Below are 20,070 nucleotides of genomic sequence, written 5' to 3' on the forward strand. Positions count from 1 at the left end.
AGATGGTCCAGTTTAAGCACACTAACGACATGAAGCAATAGGCAACTCCCGAAGCAACTTCCAAGAGCAGCCCACTACAACCTGCCGCATGCATGCCCCTTGCTGGTCAACAAGGTGGACTTAAATGCCTGTGGAGACAAAAAATTCATTATTAAACAGGCAAAGACTGTAACATCCCTGAGGCTATTGTTGGTACCTACACAGACCACTGGATCCTCTCTACCCCACTACAAATTCCTCTCCAGCCAGAGTAGATATTGTGATCCAGGCACCAGGCAGACAACACAGCCATCTGGACTCTCACTCTTGACTGTATCTATGCCCCCCCAACAATACCGTCCCCAACCAGTACATGGTTATTAACTGCCTCTGTTTGAATGACTTCATATACCAAGACATTATGGTAGCCCTTCTAGGTGGTGGTTACTGCTTCTGGGTCATCTTTCCCCCACTTGGCTGTTTGAAATTTGTCAATATTAAAGAATAAAATTAATTTTTCTTTGGCTCTGTCTCAGTATCAAAGGCTGAAAATCTGCAAACCAAAACTTTAAAACTCAACCTTGATAAAGATGCCAGGAATCCATTTAACCTGCCCATGAACAATCCCTTTATAATGCTCCTGAGACCTTGAATTGGTGCAGAAATTTAAATGTAGCTAAACAAGTCGATTGTGAGCTGACTCTGATCAGGCTTCAGGGCTTTACCTGTTATTAAATTATGTTATAGCATTGCATATTTGACACATTTTTGAAAAATCATAAGTTAAAATGTTACTCGCTACAGCTTTCAAAGTTACTGGTGTCTGCAATGCCTACAACATCATGATGGGACTTTCCCAATCCAATGCACTAGTAAAAAGGCAATATTTTTGCCAGTCACAAAATTTCTGATATTCATAAATATTAAACATGTTGCATTTTAACAACCAAATTTACTGTCACTTCAGTTCTAAATGCTAGGCACTAGGAGATATGTAGCACTTCTGTCATAGTCTCAGCTTCCATGCTTGGCTTGAGTTCTGGAGTATCACTGCAAAGCTGTCATTTATTATCAATCTCTAGTTGCCAAGATGGTGAGTTAGTTTTGGGAACTGCTGTTACTGGCTATAACCAGAGTGCATACTCCAGCTTAACAATCCTCTGAGATCTCTGCGTTTTTCCAATTCTGACAATCGTCCATCTTGAATTTCCAACACCCTACCACCGGCAGTCAATGCCTTCAACTGTTTAAGCCCTTAGCTCTGGAATTTCCCCCGCCTAAACCTCTGCCCTTTTCTCTCCTGCAAGACACTTCCCAGACCATGTCACTGATGATGCTTTTGTTGCCTCTCCCATCGTCTCTTTATGGTTTTGTGTCAGCTTTTATTTTCTGATAACACCCTTCTGCAGCTCCTTGACACATTACGCACACTGTATAAATGCAAGGGATTGTTCAGAGGTTTGACAGAGGTAGTCAAGAGTCAGCCACACTGTGGCAGCATTGAGTCATATATAGGCCAGACTGGTCAGGTCACCACCTCGAATGCAGCAGCTTTAATTTTTACTCTCACTGATAGCATCTTCTGCATTTCCACTTTTCTTGTTAAACTGAATCACTGTCACCTTGAATTTCTGCTGTGCAAGGCAAGTGACAATAAATTTTAAATATTTTAATTTGATAAATTTTAAAGTTAAACTTGAAAAATATGCTTTTCCATCTTTCTAGTGTGTTTGTTTTTGTTCATTGCCTCTTGCCACCCAGGGAATATTGATTTAAAAGAAATCCTACGTCATTAGGACTGCAAATCAAAGCAAGCATTGAAAACCCAAACATAACCTAGGTCCAGAAGTCTTTATCTTTACTGTGCTAAGCAAGCTACTAAGAATACAAATTGTGCCTAAAGGCGTTCCTTTTTCTTTCAAGATTTAAGATATCTCCCAAGCACAGGTTTAGTAAGTTAAACTGAATAAATTATTATCAGTAATAAGAATGTAATAAGCTTACAATCACTCCAGGCAACTTTTCAGGTTAGGAGCTTCATTTGAATAGAAGATACAAGTTAACAAGGAAATAAGCCTTGTAAAACAGAACATCTTGTTGACAGACTTAATAGAATTGCTTAAAAAAACACTTGGGGCAAAGAAGTTTCTCCACTGGTTTGACGAGCAAGTGTTTTTACAATTATGGAGCTCAGCCATACAGGCCAGAGGTTGTTATTCATTACCCTCTACTTTAGCTGATCTCAGTCATGGTAGCAGTAGCTGTGCCACAATTGACTTCCGCAACCCTACATAAACAGGATAGGAAAACAGAGCGCGGGAAGTTTAATCGTCTACCTAAAGAGACATTAGTATATTCTTAATTCTGTGCTGGGAAAGCACTAAATAACACACACCATACTCCTTTTAGCATGGTACTAAAGTGCCAATCTATGCGCTCAAAAACAGAAAAACTACAGCACAATACAGGCCCTTCGGCCCACAAAGTTGTGCCGAACACATCCCTACCTTAGAGATTAATAGGCTTACCTATAACCCTCTATCTTACTAAGTTCCATGTAATTATTTAAAAGTCTCTTAAAAGACCCTATCAAATCCACCTCCACCATCATTGCTGGCAGCTGATTCCATGCACCCACCACTGAGTGAAAAACTTACCCCTGACATCTCCTCTGTATCTACTCCCCAGCACCTTAAACCTGTGGCAACCGTATCAGCCCTGGGAAAAAGCCTCTGACTATCCACTCGATCAATACCTCTCAACATCTTATACACCTCTATCAGGTCACCCCTCGTCCTTCGTCTCTTTGAGAAAAGGCCAAGCTCTCTCAACCTAGCCACATAAGGCATGCTCCCCAACCCAGGCAACATCCTTGTAAATCTCCTCTGCACCCTTTCTATGGCTTCCACATCCTTCCTGTAATGAGGTGACCAGAACTGAGCACAGCTCTCCAAGTGGGGTCTGACCAGGGTCCTATATAGCTGCAACATTATCTCAACTCCTAACCTCAATTCCTCGTTTGATGAAGGCCAGTACACCATACGCCCTTTTAACCACAGCTTCAACCTGCTCAGCTGCTTTGAGCGTCCTATGAACTCGTACTCCAAGATCCTTCTGATCTTCCACACTGCCAAGAGTCCTACCATTATTATATCCCGTCATCCTACTTGACCTGCCAAAATGAATCACCGCACACTTATCTGGGTTGAACGCCATCTGCCACTTCTCCGCCCAGTCTTGCATCCTATCAATGTCTCGCTGCAACTTCTGACATCCTTCCACACTATCCACAACACCTCCAACCTTTGTGTCATCAGCAAACTTACCAACCCATCCCTCCACTTCCTCATCCAGGTCATTTATAAAAATCACAAAGAATAAGGGTCCCAGAACTGATCCCTGGGGCACTCCACTGATGACCGACTTCCACGCAGAAAATGACCCATCTATAACCACTCTTTGCCTTCTGTGGGCAAGCCAGTTCTGGATCCAAAGAGCAATGTCCCCTTGGATCCCATGTCCCCTCACTTTCTCAATAAGCCTTGCATGGGGCACCTTATCAAATGCCTTGCTGAAATCCATATATACTACATCTACTGCTCTTCCTTCATCAAAGTGTTTAGTCACACCTTCAAAAAAATTCAATCAGACTTGTAAGGCACGATCTGCCTTTGACAAAGCCATGCTGACTATTCTTAATCATATTATACCTCTCCAAATGTTCATAAATCCTACCTCTCAGGATCTTCTCCATCAACTTACCAACCACTGAGGTTAGACTCACTGGTCTAGAATTTCCAGGGCTCTCTCTACTCCCTTTCTTGAATAAGGACACAAGATCTGCAATCTTCCGTCTCCACTGATATTGCAAAGATCAATCGCCAGCGGTTCAGCAGTCTCCTCCCTCGTCTCCCACAGTAGCCTGGGGTACATCCCATCCGGTCCTGGCGATTTATCTAATTTGATGCTTTTCAAAAGCTCCAACACATCCACTTTCTTAACATCTACATGCTCAAGCTTTTCAGTCCACTGCAAGTCTACACTACAACCACCAAGATCCTTTTCCATAATGAATACTTTACTTCAGTATTCACTAAGTACCACTGCTATTTCTTCCGGTTCCATACGAACTTTCCCACCATCACACTTGATAGGTCCAATTCTTTCACATCATATCCTCTTGCTCTTCACATACTTGTAGAATGCCTTGGGGTTTTCTTAATCCTGCCTGCCAAGGCCTTCTCATGACCCCTTCTGGCTCTAATTTCCTTAAGATCCTTCTATTAGCCCTATACTCTTCTAGATCTCTAACATTACCTAGCTCTCTGAACCTTTTGTAAGCTTTTCTTCTTGACTAGATTTATACACCACGCCTCCTGTAACCTACCATAACTTCCCTGTCTCATTGGAACATTGCTATGCAGTACTCCAGACAAATATTCCTTGAAATTATGCCACATTTCTTCTGTACATTTCCCTGAGAAAACCCCTTTCCAATTTAAGCCTCCAATTTCCTGCCTGATAACCTCATAATTCCCCTTACTCCAATTAAACACTTTTCTAACTTGTCTGATCTTATCTCTCTCCAATGTTATTGTAAAGGAGATAGAATTCTGTCACCATCTCCAAAATGCTCTCCCACTGACAGATCTGGCACCTGACCAGGTTCATTTCCCAATACCACATCAAGTATAGCCTCTCCTGTTGTTGGCTTATCCATATACTGTGTCAAGAAACCCTCCTGAACACACCTAACAAACTCCTCCCCATCTAAACCTCTTATCCTAGGGAGATTGCAGTCAATATTTGGGAAATTAAAATCTCCCATCACAACAACTTATTATTACAACTTTCCTGGGTCTGCTTCCCAGTCTGCTCCTCAACATCCCTGTTACTATTGGGATTGACCTATAGAAAACACCCAGTAAAGTTATTGACCCCTTCCTGTTCCTAACCTCCACCCACCGAGACTCTAAACTATTCCTCCATGGCATCCATCTTTTCTGCAGCCATGACACGATCTCTGATCAACAGTGCCACTCCCCCACCTCTTCTGCCTCCCTCCCTGTCCCTTCTGAAACCCGGCACTTGAAGTAACCAGTCCTGTCCCTGAGTCATCCAAGTCTCTGTAATGGCCACCACATCACATTTCTAAGTAGTGATCCATGCTCTAAGCTCATCTGTTCACAACACTACTTGTGTTAAAATAGGCACACCTCAAACCTTCGGTCTGAGCGCTCCCCTTCTCTATCACAAGTTCTGGACTAGGACATGAAACCACAACCTTACAGGTAGGAGCCAAACTGATCAAGTTCCAAGAAAATGGTGTCAGAACACAGACCGACCCAAAGTAATGAACACCTAGGAGGCTCCACTTGTATGGTGATCATTTGACAACCATTATTGCACATTCTTCTACTGAGGAAATTCATAACAAACATCTTTTATGTCCATAGAGTGATGCAGATTTCTGACTCTGTACTCAAAGCTTTAGGTTAGCTGGACAGTCTTTCAGTGCTTGTTCTGATACTTCAGCCAAGATAATTCTCCTTTTAGGGTAGGAGGCAGCTTGTTGAATAAAGATCATTGCCTGAAATATTAATTCTGCTGTCGTTCCACAGAAGATTTTCACCACAACTCTGCATTCTTGAATTAGCATGGGGAAATGGAGACAGTGCCCATATTGCCATCCAAGTTTAGAACCACACTGGGAGCTGTATTGCATGCATCATTAAATGAGCTCAATTAGTTTTCAAATGGCATTTGAAATGTGTATTTAGTGTATTTCACTAGTTACAACGAAGACATAAATACAGCAATTTGCAGAACCAATCTGCAAGATACTACCTTTCATTTGACAACTCAATTCTTCCATTAATCTGTAAAGTGTTGAGCCTGATTATCCAGGCTTGGTATTCAAGGAGAGAGAAAAAACAGAACTAGCCATGGTGCAGGAAGCTTCTCTATAGACATTTGTAGGCAGTAGAGGAAAAACACAGCTGGAGTGAGTGAGTGATCAGCACGTGGTGGGAACTGGCTTTTTCCACGAAGTTTGATCTTTTTGTGTGTTCTGCAGCCTTTTTATCATCTTGTCAAGAGTTGCAAAAAATTCAATTGATCTAGGAGGTAAGGAATTCCAATTAGGCCACTGGATCAACAATTGGTGAAAAAAGTCCACAAAATGATTTGGTTAACTGTCCTTGGGTTAAAGCCAGCACTGCACATCGGAACTACAGCAGCATAATCACAAGTTATGGATGAGGAAGGCCATTTGGCCCATTTGAATCCACCCACCCAGAATGATCTAGAACCTCTCCCACTGCAAAATCCAAACAGTTCCTGATGTTTTTGTTCCAGATTCTACCATCTGGAGCATTTAGTCTTTAAGAACATAAGAACATAAGAAATAGGAGCAGGAGTAGGCCATCTAGCCCTTCGAGCCTGCCCCGCCATTCAATAAGATCATGGCTGATCTGTCGTGGCTCAGTTCCACTTTCCCGCCCTCTCCCCATAACCCTTAATCCCCTCTCTTATCAAGAACCCATCAACCCGCTTCTTAAAAATATTTAGCGAGGCAGCCTCCACCACTTCAACGGGCAGAGAATTCCAGAGATTCACCACCCTTTGAGTGAAGAAGTTCCTCCTCAACTCCGTTCTAAACCGCCTCCCCCTTATCTTGAGGCTGTGCCCCCTAGTCCTACTGTCTTTTTTGAGCGGGAAGAGTCTCTCCACCTCTATCCTATCCATCCCATTCATCATCTTATACGTCTCAATGAGATCTCCCCTCATTCTTCTAAACTCTAACGAGTACAAGCCTAGTTTATTCAGCCTCTCCTCATAGCTCCATCCCCTCAACTCCGGTATCAGCCTAGTAAACCTCCTCTGCACTCCCTCCAGGGATACACAGATATTCAGTTCTACTACACTTTCTGGAAGCCTGTCCCTCAAATTGAATACATATTTGTAACAGTGTGACACGCTTTGGGTATTGTGAAGAAGCTTAGACTTTTTTAAATAAAAATCGGGTATTTATTGGTAACAAGAAACTATACACAAGTGGCTGCAGCCCAAGGCTGCCTGGCGAATGATCCAGCCCATTATATGGCTGCCAGATGTATTCTAACCGAGAGAGGACTTTACCCTCTGGGATGGTCACTTGCCCTCTGTTGCTCTTGGCTCCTCAAGCCTGCCAACACACTCCCGTTTTGTCTTACAAGAGACTGACACCATAAGCAATACAATAATGATGTGAAAATAAGTACTTCCTAATATCAGTCATAAATTTATCAATAATTCAAATATTTTTCTATGTTCATATTTTAATATGACATAGTATTATGTATGACCTTTTCCATTCTCTTATCTCTATACCTCACTTAGGTTGGAAAACCTCTAGTCTAGCTTCATAACTCAGGTGAAACACTAGGGACCAGCCTCATAGCTCCTAGCTGCACTCCCCATTACTTTAACATCCCCTTCATACCTTGGTGACTATTAGTGCAGGCAGTTGAGATCTCATTAGGCCACTATATAATTAGACCATAACTTCCTCCAATTGTATTCTAGTGTTTTAGCGCTTGCAGTTCTGCACGAGTTAGACAATGCTTAGCCTCCAAAGACTCAGGTTTCTTTAGTTTCGTCTGGGTTATTTCAACAGCTTATGAGCAAGCGTATTGCTTATTTTCCTCCTTATTGACTGTACTTATTGGCCATTTAATTTCATGTGCGACTATTTTGTGTATACACTGGATCCAGAAGATCAGAAATTACAACTGGCCTTCGAAGAATGATACCAATTGCAAATTTGAGGACTTTGCCTTGAGTTATGGAACCTAAGTTATGGAACAAGTGACCCCAACTCAGATGTGCAGTCCCCAACTTAGAACTCCCCACCCAGATTGAATTCCTCCAACTAAGTATTGGTTACTTATCCATCAGCCAGTTTTTTATTCAATTGAAGGGATCGTCTGGAATTTAACAGCCTCTTATGCTGAACTTGGTCAGACCTCTTTTGATGGGGTAGGTACACAGTCATACACTTTCCAGAGCTCACTTATGATGTCATTACTAGAAAGAAATTCAGGTATTTGACAGACCCCCTTCAGGGCTGATTGTTGTTCACCCCAACACATTCAAATTAAAAAAAGCAAGAACTTAAAATAGCACAGATTAATAACTGCACGAGGATTGGAGGAAAAGCATACACCATTATACCAGAGGCAGGAAGGGTGGGTTTCTGTGACTAGCACACTAAGACAGAATACAGAATGGTTGCTTCTGGCAACGTTAGCTTCTAACGTAACTGCCATTTTGTTGCAGAATTTTAACACGAAAAGATGTTGCACTATATTTAATGCAGTAAAATAAACAATTGAACTTTGCAACTGATGTTTTACAGAAATAGTCAAGTCATTGCATAAACGAGAAAGGAAAGAAAATTACAATACAACATTGAGTGTGACATATACTCATCTCAAGGGCAGATCAAGTTACTCGTTGCATAAACATGCCAATGCTTAGTGCCAGTCAATATCTTTGTGCTTTCGTGCACATTTCTGTTTCACCTATAAAATGCCAATCTGAGACTGCACGATGATCTAAACAATGGAAAAAACAAACTATTCCATATTCCACTCCAAATTCTAACACTAAAATACCTACTGTACTACAGCGCAAACCATTCACAATTCATGTTTTGCAATAAAGAATCTCAAGAAAAACATGGAGCAATGAAACAAAATTAATGCGGGTTTCTTTTTTTGATGAAAACATACCAGGATTCGCAACCCTAGGTTACAATCAAAATATCCGACAGGAGAGGAAGTAGATGGTGTGTGAAATAACCACTCAGAATATCTAACTGCAAATTAGCACATTCTTCTGCACACCAACAGGGAGCAGCAACGAGGCTGTGAATTGGAGACCACTGGTACTCCAGTAAATGCTTCTAGAATTTTCTGTGAAAGAATCTGATTCTGTATATTAGATACAGCAGTTACAGTGATATAGATTTAACTGCATTTTAAGTTTTCTTCCACCTGTAACTACACAGCAAAAACAGGCTACTATAATTTTATCACCGATTATCCAATCTCTTCTGATACCCATGTTACACACTACAAACATACAATGGATCCTTTGTCACGCTGTTGTTTTTCACTGTCCGTGGTGCGTTTTTCAGCAACTTAGAGCGTCAGACAGCCAGCCACTGTAGAGGGAACATGAGAACACTGACCATCGGAAAGAGGTGGGGCCTACATAAACAAAAAGGAATGGCTTGTGCTTTGCTAATACTAGCCTGTTTCCCCAAATGTTTACCTCGGGTAGCACTTTCTGCCTCATTAACCCTCGGTATCAAAATGCAACAATCCAGATATCTGGCCAGGTTAATTTAATTGGATAGACATCATAAGCATACGGGATGCATTTTGAAGTTACAAAGGATATTCAGCCTGTCTGATAAAATACCATATTCCATTAGGTATGTAATTTAATAATGTAACATTCTTTATTTAACAAACAGCAGCGGCAAATAAAATTAAGATAAAAGATCATTTGTGCCAGAAGTTCCTTTTTAAACCATGGTAATGAAGCACAGCACTTTTCCTGGATTGCTCTGGCAAGTTTATTTTCCAGTTGTTGCCAGCTGCTCAAGACCCATTCATCAGTAAGCGTGTGGCAGTTGAAGGTACAAACCCAAAACAACAAAGCAGGAAAATTTCTCAAAACCATTTGGAAGAACCTATGGTTTTTAATTTGGCTTTCAAAACAACTTCTTTGCAGCAACAAGCTATTTTTACACTGCACTGACTTACTAAATTGAGGTGAATTCCCAACAGCAATGGTCAAGCACCTATTTTGAGGCAGGTAAAAAGCTAATTTAGGGCAAATGGGATGGCAACATTTACCAAGAAAGCAAATGTTAATTAGTAATTCTCAAAAATAAAATTTATTACTGCATGACAAATTGTGACTCCCCAACTTTAAACCTCACCTGAATTTAGAATCATACTATTAAGATTTACCAAATGTTAGCATTCTTTCTCCCCTCAGTTCCTTGCTGTCACTTCACAGCTTCAATTTGATAATCCAAGTCCCCTGAAGTGCCTCACTAGTCACTTAATTTGACCCAATGTCAGGCTGAATGAAATCTTTTCTTCTTTCCCTACAATGTACTTTGTACTCTTGAAAATGTCTTCCTCCTGCCAGCTAACTCTCCCACTATTTTCTCATGAGAAAAGAGCATATATTAAATGCCACCAAACCAGTTTTTTCTTTCAAAGCACATATTTCTCACCACCAGTTGTGTACAATAGCAAGAACAATTCGCAATCCCAACCTTGGGAGCGGGAAGTATCATTTTACAGCCGATGGGTTAGACAAGTTGCTAATATGCCACTAATGCAAGGAATTTTGAATAGCTGCACAAGATAAATACACAAGTGTGCAGAACTGGCCAAAAGATCTGAAGGATCTTTTCTGCCCCTGCTCTTTGCATGTAACACATGGGATCTCAAATCGATATACAGGGAGAAACAAACAAAAATCATCTGTGATATGGTTTAACTGCAGAATGGGAAGTGGAATTTGGCCAGTGCAGCTATAATTGTATGCCAAGTTCTATTTTGAAAAAGGTCATTTCCCCTTAATGTGCAGCAAACCCCGCAGCCATACAATCTCCTCTGGCTGTTCACTCCTCATAATGACACCAGAGGGCACTCTCGCTTCCCAGCTAAATGCCAGTTTTCACCAGAGTATCTCCAAGCACAAATGTGTCACTGTCACTGGAATTTTTAAAAATAGCATCATCGGTGCATTAACTCGATGATTCTTTTGTTTTCCAACATGCATATACAGGGCATGTGAACCTTTCAACAGGACGAACAAACTATACCCTTAGACAGAGGCTGGGCCAAACGCAACATGCCCAGTTTTGAAAAAGGCACCTAACTTGATTCTGACCAGCAGAGCTGTCATGGTTTACTTAATCATAAGAAAGTGTTCTCACATTCTAAATTTGTTTCATGCTATTTACTTCCAATAAGAGGACGTTTGCACCTTTAAGCCTCTGCAGTAATGCATTTGCAATCATCTCTCATTGGTAGTTAAATCCATATATTGTGAAATGGCAACTAAGATTTTGCATATTTTGTCATTTGGTAAACAGTGGATCTTTTTGGTAACATGCAGTGAAATGCTGCAGAACATGCGGCAAATCTTCCAAGGTGAGCTCGCCGTCATAGGGGATTTTCACAGTAACTTCGTTGCAGTGTTAATGTAAGCCTACTTGTGACACTAATAAATGAACTTCAAAACAGATTTGGCCATTGCCACCCACAGTTTCTAAACTTCATTAATTCACCAACATTTATGATAGTCTGCCCCATGACGTGTTATATCGAGTGGATAACTGATATTTGCATTCAATTAGTGACTTAGACAATCAGGATATGAACTCATTTTTGCCCTTGGCTGGAACAATGGGCACGTGGCAAGGATTAGTTCCATAACACTAAATCCGTCATAACCAAATTCTGCTACTGTTAAGAATACTGAAATGTAACTTGTAAATATTCCGTAATCTCGGCCTTGTAATTTGAAGAGATAAAAGGGAAATGCTAAACAATGATCATCCATCTGCCCCTCCAGCAGCAAACGTGGGAAGGCCTGCCATCATCAGTGGATAAGATCTACCTTGTGGGCTATTCATGGTAATCTATTTTGCTGCAGTCAACAATTCTTGCAATATATGGTGTTACATGAAGGCCAAATAATGCAAAGCACTTAAACGAAATCTGCACTTTCATAACCTGCAATACATTCAATTGAATTTTAACAGGGAAAAAATTCACATGCCACCATGCTGACATTCAAGTCATCTTACTTAAAGCAAGTCCAGGCACGGTTTTCTTGCTTTGGTGTTAGATTACGAAAGATCCGCCACCGAGGGTTCTTCATTAAAAAGCTGATTAAATTCTCAAACAAAAAGGAAAGATAATGCAAACATCTTAAAATCACTGCAGTTTCAAAAAGCTAGCTCACACAAAGCTGTTTAACTGCGAGGCGGTAAGCTCAATTAAAGCAAAACAAAAAAAAACAGAATAAAAACACCCGCTTGCTGAGATGGGGCAACTGCAAACAAACCCAGCGGACAATGGGGTTACAGGTAACCATGCTGCTAATCTGCCACTTCCCGCACCTGCCCCCCTCCCCCAACATTAATGAAAAACATGGCCAAAATTTGATCCCAATTAAATTGGTTTCATCTATCCCATGATGCATCAACATATCTTCCACATTTGTAATCCTTGCTTCCTGTATATGATAAAATTACTTTGAAATGGTGGGGGGGGGGGAAAGAAACGGGTCAGAGAAATATCTTCAGTTTGAAATAACAAAGTTGTCATATTTGCTCATTATTTCACTGGTTCGATGCAACTAGACCCACAGAGCTTTAACCCTGAAGTGTGGAAAATGCTGTTATGTCAAAAAAATTTCTCCCAATTGCGTACACATTCTGTTGATGAATGCAGTTTGCGGAATATATGATGCGCCATAAAATAAACTTAAAATAAAATTTCTGAATTGTGGATAAACAAATGCAAAAATATTTGGACATACCCATGAGGGAGCCCCCTGCAGCCATTTTGTAACTCAGTCAGTCTCAGCAACGGCAGCAAAAAAAAAGAGACCTCACCTTCTTTGAAGTCACAGCACTGGGTGGGGGGGAGGGGAGGGGGAAAATGAATACCTGCTGTCTGATAGGTCTGCATAATCAAGGTTGCAACAGCCAATAAAGGAACTGCTCAGTGCTGAGCAATCAGCAGTGAGCCCTGCGAAGTTTGCCTGGCAACAAGACCGAGGGGTAAAAGGAGGTTGATTATATGGTAATGAAAGGAGGGTGTGAAATAGAGAAATATTGTGAGAAACTGGAGATAATCAGAACTAGTTACAAAAATTGATTTGCTTTAATAATATAAACAATTGCAAAATTTAAAAAAAAATACCCTTTCCCAATCTGGTTTACTCGAACACACTGTCTACTGCAGTAGGAAAAGCTTCGCTAATCGATTAACATGATTAGAAGAAGCTGCACATCTTTGCACAGGGATAACATGCTGCATATAGGATATCACTCTGGATGCAACAGCTCTTTCAGCACCTCAGAATTTCCCCACGAAACAGCTTTAAACATGCCAAGAGGCTACACCATATTTGCCTAAACAGCAGCTCATGCTACATCTGTGCCTCAATTCCCTCGTGACATTAGTTGAGTGACCTGCAATTCAAAATAATGATCTCAAATACCCTCACAGCCTGGTTTCCCTTGTAGGCTCCTCCTCTCATCCACAACAAATACAAACAAGTTACATGGGTGTACTTGGAGCATGGGTGCGGAAGGAGGAAGAGAAAGATAGACATGAAAATATCTAGGACAGAATCACTTACATGATCCATTTTCATATATCTGACAATACTATAACCACCCATAACCCACAAGTTCACCTATAAAACACTATTAGTTACAGCCACTAACATTTGAGATGCTCCCAATCACAACGAACATCCATGGCTGTTCTAGAAAGCACTCAGTCACTTTATTTTTTATTTGTGGTGCTTCAAAGTCACTCACTATGCAACTGGCAAAACTATTCTGTGAATAATCTTGTACACACAAAGAAGAAACTTGAGCTCCTCTCTGCAACAGACTTTTCTAGTGAATTTGGTCAATTAAGTTGCCACACCATCTGTTGACATTGAAAAATGTGCTGTAATAACTGTTTGTCGGGGGGAGGTTAAATGCTGATCAGTTTGGTTGGTGACCTCCTAACCCTCAAGACAACATATTGGAAACCTATGTAATTATCAGATAGTCATATGCATTACAGCAACCATTGCTAACTTTAATTTTCATTACTAGCCACAGTAACATTCCAGTAAAAACTGAAAGGTAGCTACAAATGTGCATATGTGATATCTAATTATATTCATAATTGATTTAGTGTCCAGAACTGACAAATACAACCACCGGTGGACCTGAATCCATTTCACAGTCCTTTATAGTTCTCCTTCATTCAGCTGGTTTAGGGTGCTACATCAGATCGAGCAGTCTGAATTTCAACAGCAACCCTTTCAGTAGTTGCAGTGTACAGTGCACATATCAGCTGCTAGGCTATAAACACCAGCTACAGCGCTGCTTCCTGTTTTTACTGTACATAACAAGAGGAATGAAACAAACGGCCACTGGCAAGCATTTGTTTGCCCTGAAATTAACAAATGACATGAGGAAAAGCTTTAAATGGGCCTGGTGACGACATCCCTCACCAAATACTCCAAATCTGTAATTGGAATTTGTTGAGATAAATCAGAAGTCAGCACAATAAGTATACCCAAAAACAATTCACTCATTTCATAAGTTTCCCTTATGCAATGAGGTGCAAGATTACAAAGTGCAATTTATAAGCTTCTTTTGAGCTATAATTTACCCTCATGATTTTATGATTTACCCTATGATTTTATGATATACTCAACCACAAGTACAAGCAGCCCAATGCAACCAAGGCTCAAGTGGTTTTGAAAGAAATGCTTCCTTAATAAAATTATGTTTACACTTGATCAGGTAAAGAGAACAAAAATAGCACCAGGTATCCAACTTGTTTTTGAGATTTTTCCTGAAACATTGGGATAATGTTAACCCACTTTTACATTTTTTTTAAGGTAAGTCAACGTGGTTGTAACCACTAGTTTATCTACTCATGCACAATAATTAGCTTTTAAAAAGCTTTAATTATTGCCTCAAGCAGCAAGTCACTGCAACAGGTACCACAAAGATGCAGATTCCTATCAGGATTACATTAGAACTGGAAATACACAGTAACTTGACAGGACTTTAAAATTATGAAGGGATGGCGTAGGGTACATGGAGAGGAGATTTAGGACCAAAAGTAGGGGAAACATTTAAAAAACAAGGGAGAGTGGAATTTGAGATTAAGTTAAGACAGTGTCAACATTTTAAGAATGGGTTAGATAAGTGATTGAAGGAAAGGGGAATGAAAGGTTTGTAGAATCAGGGCATACATGCAGGACTAGGATGAACAGTAGGTATGTCAAGGTAGCAAATTCTTTACTATTTTGGTAGGTCCAAGATGATTGGGGAAATTTTGCGACTGCGTCACCCCGGCGCCTTCCTCTGGGAATGGTGGAAGTTGCAACTCTGACGCAGTTGATCCTTGCATTCTGAGCCAAATTTCAGTGAATACCTCCACGTGGGGTGGTTGGGTGTTTCACAAGAGAGGATTTTCATTGCTATTTAATTCTATGCAATCATTAGTGAACAAAAAAAGAACCCTACAAATTGCTAGTTTTGCTGCTACCAATTCAAATGCAATCAACATGAGCTGCCAGCTCTGTGGGTGTCTATGCAGATATCTCCCAGATTCTTCAGTCATGAAGACCTACAGCAGACACTTAAAGCTTGGCATAATTGAACAACAAGGAATCTGGACACAAATATGCTCTATCATAATTCCATGTTCATGTACATCTTTCATTCCCCTTTCTTTCAATTACCGAACTAACCTATTCTCAAAATCTTCAATCTGCTTCAATCTCAAATTTCAGTCTCAATTGTTATTTAAAAATAAGAACATAAGAACATAAGAAATAGGAGCAGGAGTAGGCCATCTGGCCCTTCGAGCCTGCCCCGCCATTCAATAAGATCATGGCTGATCTGTCGTGGCTCAGTTCCACTTTCCCGCCCTCTCCCCATAACCCTTAATCCCCTCTCTTATCAAAAACCCATCAACCCGCTTCTTAAAAATATTTAGCGAGACAGCCTCCACCACTTCAACGGGCAGAGAATTCCAGAGATTCACCACCCTTTGAGTGAAGAAGTTCCTCCTCAACTCCGTTCTGAACTGCCCCCCCTTTATCTTGAGGCTGTGCCCCCTAGTCCTACTGTCTTTTTTGAGCGGGAAGAGTCTTTCCACCTCTATCCTATCCATCCCATTCATCATCTTATACGTCTCAATGAGATCTCCCCTCATTCTTCTAAACTCTAACGAGTACAAGCCTAGTTTATTCAGCCTCTCCTCATAGCTCAACCCCCTCAACTCCGGTATCAGCCTAGTAAACCTCCTCTGCACTCCCTCCAAGGCCAAAATATCCTTGCGCAGGTGCGGCGCCCAAAACTGCACACAGTACTCCAGCTGCAGCCTCACCAATGCCCTATACAGCTGCAGCAAGACCTCCCTACTTTTATATTCAATCCCCCTCGCTATGAAGGCCAGCATCCCATTCGCCTTCCAATGTTTCTCCTACTTTCAAGCCTAAATGCCTTGCATTTATATGTTCGACTTCACAACAATTTAGCACTCTGAAATTTCACAGGGCCCACGATTCTGGAACAAAGTAGTTGTTTATCCAAAGAGGGAGAATACTTGATAATAAAATGAGTTGTTGCTGGAAGAAAGAGGGACCACAACTAAGATCAAGAACTTAATAGAGCTAGATGAGCTGAAGGTATCTTTCTGCATCCCTGGGTTACAGCAGATGCAAGCGGGCTACTACATCTGGTTCACTCAGTATATGATAGGAAGTTCACCATGGGGAATGAGAAGAAGGCGACTCCTATTCCACCTAATTGTGCCTTCAAGGATATGTATCAAGCAAGACAATCATTGATCTTCATCCCTCTGGACAATGATGCCTTCTCTATCAAAGTCCTTGATCCAAACCTTGTCACTTCTGTTTAAGTTGGGCAGATTGCGAGCACAGTACATCCTACTGCAAGTGGAAACACGTCACTTTAAGACTGTTCTTGGTCCTGAACTCTGATGATCCCCAACTACCAACCTTGGGATGAACTTATTCAGCAGCATGAGAAGATGAGGATCAAATTTTCTGCCCATTAGCAGCCTGATGGGGCTAATCCACATTATAGCAGGGTGGATCTAGATGTCAAAAGCACAATTGTCATTTTTCCAAGAAGGTTTTAATCATGCAGATATTACTTTCTGCCTCATTGTTAGAGCGTGGATATCGTGGAGAGCAGATGAAGTGTTGAAATCCATAATTGCTGAAAAAAGTGAGGTATGTATTAGAAAATTGCAGCCCATTGTTGGACATCAGTTGGTCCAAGATGCCATGGCTCTCAAACATTTCTCTCAATGACCTTGTGACTGACTGTGGTCATTGTGTAAATGACTCACTTCAATCCATCGAGAGAAATAGTCAACAATGACGAGGGAAGATCTGCCGTTGTATGTGAATAGATTCATTCTCAAATGTTCCCATGGTCTGGCAGGGAGCAGTGTGGGGATAAGGGACTCCCCTTCTAGATTGGTTTGTGCAGCACACACACACACACAGCAGTTTAAAATCATCTCTTCAATTGCTCTCAATACTTTTGCACACCACACTGCAGACCGGGCTCATGCTCTGCATCTGTGATGCCCAAGAGGCATTGGTGGAATCATTGTAGAACCTCAGGCCAGAATGAGAAAAGAATGACCAAGCACTCCTCATACTACAGCAGATCCATCAAAAATAACGAAGTGTTTCTGGAAGTAAATTTTCATAATATTGCCACCTGGATGCTGCAACCAACATCAGGCAGGCATAGGAGGCACGTATACTCTTCATCTCACATCTGCTCCCGGTTTACCTGATGAAGCTTGCTGGTAGTTGTATTGTCAAAATCTGCTGTCTGCGTGCTGCACAAACCAACCAATCTAGAAGGGAATTCCCTTATCTGCATGCTGCTTCCTACCAGACATGGGAACATTTGGGAATGAACCTATCCATATACAATGGCAGGTCTTCTCGTCATTTTTGACTATTTCTCAAAATGGATTGAAGTGAACTTGAGCTTGTCGACCAGACTGACAGTGTTGCAGGATGGTTGACTGCGGCCCTGGCCAGTGCCTCCAGAGTCTTCTGATGCTGTCGCTGGAAGCACACAAATCCAGTATGCCAAGTGCGTGAAACGCAAGCAGAATCTCAATGCTGGAGGTATCCCGATGGGTTTGTTTGTCCTAAAAGTGAGACCAATGGTTTGTGATCTGTCTTGTTGATTACCTTTATTCCAACAATGTAGTCACAGAACTTCTCACAAACCCATGATAGATTAAGGATGAGAAAAATGGGGAAATAGCACAGAAAAGGAGTCGAGGCTGGCATAAATCAGCCATGATCCTATTGCATGCCAGGGCAGGCTTAAAGGGCCTGATGGCCCCCTCCTGCTTCTATTTCTTGTATTGTGATATTTCTTGGCATCTTATGGTGCAGGGTGTCTACTGACAGAGGCTAGTATTCACAAAGATTTTCTCATTCCCTTCAGCCACAACACAAACACAATCTAACCAATCCAACCTTTCTACTACATCACCCCTTACTGACTTTGCTTGCCTTTTGCTCATTTAGGTGCAGCATTGATAGATGTTACTCAACAGCTAACATTTGTTCTTGGAAGATGGCCAGAGCCTCCATCTATTCAATATTCAAGAATTCCTTGTACCAGTTGAGGCTTTGATAAGGAGACCAAGCTGATACTGGAATCCCAGGCATTTTTGCTGCAAAACAAATTAAGTACTTAGTCCAGCAATTTATATGTTGGTAAATTTTGAGGAACACCTCAAATAGTGCTACATGTCTTAAATATTCCAGAGGTGACAAATCTACAGAACTTTGATCAGCATCACATTGTTCTACAAGGTGTAGTGCTCTGTAAGGTCTGATGTATAATATTGTTGAGCGTCACCCTATACTTTAAGATCACATTCCAGCATTTTAAAACATTCATAACAAGATCCAGCAGGATAGCTTGGAATAGAATGTGCATTTCTTGAAACTGGTGCTAGAGTTCAGTCAACATCAGATCATTGGACAAGATCTCAAAGTAGTACAAGTCTATCTGGTTGCTGTCTTCAACAGTCATTACAAAAGTAAAATAATAGGTCTCAATTGAAACTGCCAATTCAAATCTTCAAACCTGGTGAATTGTTTTTTTAAAAATACAAAGATAATTATTGATGTCATAATATAAATGAAAAAAATATGGCACAAAATGGAGGGAGAGTTAAAAAAAATCAAACAACACTATAATAATATTAACTGGCTGGTGAGTTTGGGTAAACATTAACATGAGGAACAATTTAAAGGCAGTGAATGGTTAATCTTAGGTTTTGAGCATATTTGCTGATCCAGCTTTTGGGACACTTGTTCGAAAAATTTTAATTTCAGATTTTTATATAATTCAAGTAAAGTTGATTGGCCATACTAAGTTGACCTGTTTCTGGGGGACTAGCAGGGTATATATGAGGGGTTATGGGAATAGGGTCTGGGTGGGATTGTGGTCGTGCAGACTCAATGGGCCAAATGGCCTTCTTCTGCACTGTAGGAATTCTACAATTCTAAGTCTAATGATGACCACAAAATATTGTCAACTGTTGTCAAAAAACATTGGTTCACTACTATCCTTGAGGGAAGGAAATCTGCCATCCTTATCTGGTCTGGCTTACATACAACTCCAGATCCACAGCAATGTGTTGACTCTTAAATGCCCTCTGAAATGACCCAGCAAGCCACTCAGAATAAAGGACTACTAGGTATGGACAATGAATGCTGGTGCATCTAGCTAGTCACATCCTGTGCGTGAATAAAAATGTTACCTGACCCTAGCTGGACATTGGTAGGAGATACAATGAGTACTGATGTCAAATTTTGATTGATAACCCTCCTGAGCAATGACTTGGGACATTTTATTACATTCAAGATGCTAATTAAGGCAAGGTGCTGCTGTTTTGATTCTTATCTTTAAGAGTGCTGACCAACCTTTGAGGGGAAAGTTACCCAATTAAACACAGGATTAGGTGGGGAAAAGTATTTATCTAATGCTTCTTACAGGTACCAGGCATCTCAAAAGCACTACACAGCAATGAAATACTATCTAAAGCATGGTTGTTGCCAGAAGAATGTAGGAAATATGGAAACCAGTTTGCTAATTGAGGGGCTTGCTGTGCCCAAAGTGTTAATAATCAGTGCCTGCATTGCTGAAAATGGTCTCTCCTGCCTGGTCCTGTTATCACAGTA

General features: G+C 41.0%; 1 protein-coding gene across 14 annotated transcripts in view; it reads right to left on the minus strand.

Annotated features, from left to right (window-relative positions):
* Positions 1-20,070, minus strand: part of LOC145361758 (activating transcription factor 7-interacting protein 1-like) — a 165,182-nt gene that overhangs the window by 89,583 nt on the left and 55,529 nt on the right. Inside the window, exon 1 of one of the 14 annotated variants that reach the window (XM_080217712.1) lies at positions 12,601-12,684. The exons of 12 other annotated variants lie outside the window; for them this stretch is intronic. The gene's annotated coding sequence lies outside the window, so the exon portion shown is untranslated. Of the gene's footprint in view, positions 1-5,826; positions 5,848-12,600; positions 12,685-20,070 lie in introns of those variants that run through there. One more of the 14 variants, XM_080217713.1, reaches the window with a different exon arrangement.

Source organism: Carcharhinus amblyrhynchos, chromosome 35, assembly GCF_965287045.1.
Source record: "Carcharhinus amblyrhynchos chromosome 35, sCarAmb.v2.hapA, whole genome shotgun sequence".
Lineage (NCBI taxonomy): Eukaryota > Metazoa > Chordata > Chondrichthyes > Carcharhiniformes > Carcharhinidae > Carcharhinus > Carcharhinus amblyrhynchos.